General features: G+C 34.8%; 1 long non-coding RNA gene across 1 annotated transcript; it reads right to left on the bottom strand.

The window, feature by feature from the left end:
* Positions 1-291: 291 nt before the first annotated feature.
* Positions 292-1,330, bottom strand: LOC140754822 (uncharacterized). Its single transcript, XR_012103709.1, has 2 exons — positions 980-1,330; positions 292-874 (listed from the first exon to the last, which is right to left on the bottom strand). It is a non-coding gene; the product is annotated as an uncharacterized LOC140754822 (long non-coding RNA).
* Between the last annotated feature and the right edge of the window lie 385 nt (positions 1,331-1,715).

Raw genomic sequence — 1,715 nt, forward strand, 5'->3', positions numbered from 1 at the left:
CTATTACTAAGACTTCGCTGTCTGTCCGTCTGTCCGTCTGTCCGTCTGTCACAGGGCTCTACCGCTTAGAGCCGGTCCACACGGTGCGTTGCGTCAGCGTTGCGTCGACGTTGCGCTGTGGGTGCGTCGTTTTACATACTAATCACTGGTCTGCAAAAAAAAATTTTTTTGCCCTCCTTCTTATTATTGTGATGTTTTATTATATATTTGATACTGCTAAAAAGGAATATAGTTTTTAAAATTATGTATCACGTACAGTTTTTTTGTAATGGAATTTATAAAGAAAACTCCTTTTTTATTTGTAATTGAAATCGTAACTTTAATAATTGTGAGAATATTACATATAATTGGTATCAAATATTTAAGAACAATCTATCTTATTCTAATACGCAGTATAATTTAGTATTTTACTTCGTAGTTTTCATATTTTCCATCAGTGTTTCACGGCGAATTAACCAGCAAAAGTCAGTAAGCATTGCTTCTGACCATTTCCCATTATAACGTCTCTCTATGTATAATATGTCTTTTGAACAATATTTTTTTTATTCCCATTTTTTCTCGTAAAGCCCTTTATCTCCATCATACAAAAATAACAATCATCATTATCTTGATTCTGGGGTTCACTCCAAACCACAGGTGTTTTAAGTGGCATGGACTTCCTTCACATGAACCTCGTAGCGTTCTTGAACAAGTGTTGCAGCATATTTTCGGAAGCCAATTTTTTTTCCTTTCGTCAACTAGAAACCCAAAATAACCTTTGTACGCAGTTTTGATTAGGCCTGATATTTTATTTTGTTGTGATTTTACAACAAATTCACCACTTACGTCGCAAAATACGTTTGGTGAATTTTTGCAAGTTCTTGGCATTTTGTACCTACAACAAAATTAAATTAATTTCAAAATGTGAATATATATAAGCTCTATGTTTTAGAATACTTATTAATTTTCACTACACATATCAATATAATTTGTTACTTACCAAAATACGTTGAATAAAACGAAAACAATCACTTATTTTTTTTTTTAACCAACTGAGCGCCACGGAGTTGCTTTCCAAACTGCGCAAGCGCGTGTAATTGTTCAAAAACAATGCGAGACAATATCATTCTATCTCTCTCTAACACAGTAAACCAGTTTTGCGTGGACAAATGCGATATAAGCTGATTGAAGCAGAGTTATAAGCAGTGTTAGTACAAAAAATATGAGAGAAAAACAGGAATTATAAGAAGTAATAAAAAATCCTTAAAAAAAAAACTATACGTGCCAGCAAAAAATGGAAATCAGATTTGGATTCAGCACGTTTAACTCTTCATAGAAACCTATTTTTTATCTAAAGGAGGATTTTGTTGCAGACCAGTGAATCATAGTGTTCACACGGTGCGCTGCGTCGACGCGCGCACCGTGTGAACACTATGATTATTAGTATGTAAAACGACGCACCCACAGCGCAACGTCGACGCAACGCTGACGCAACGCACCGTGTGGACCGGCTCTTAAACCGTAATAGATAGACACATGAAATTTTGACAGAAGAGGCATGACGGTGGCAGCTATAACAACAAATACTAAAAATAAAATAAAGTTGAATATTAAAGGAGGTCTCCATACAACAAACCGGATTTTTTCGGCATTTTTCGATTTAACTGTGAAACTGTACTAGGAAGACGGTTGAAATTTTTACAATACGTTTACTACTATAACTGGTATTATAATAA

The sequence above is a fragment of the Epargyreus clarus genome, unplaced genomic scaffold, assembly GCF_041222505.1.
Source record: "Epargyreus clarus isolate Ecla_fem2 unplaced genomic scaffold, WU_Ecla_fem_2.2 ptg000031l, whole genome shotgun sequence".
In the NCBI taxonomy this organism is placed as follows: domain Eukaryota; kingdom Metazoa; phylum Arthropoda; class Insecta; order Lepidoptera; family Hesperiidae; genus Epargyreus; species Epargyreus clarus.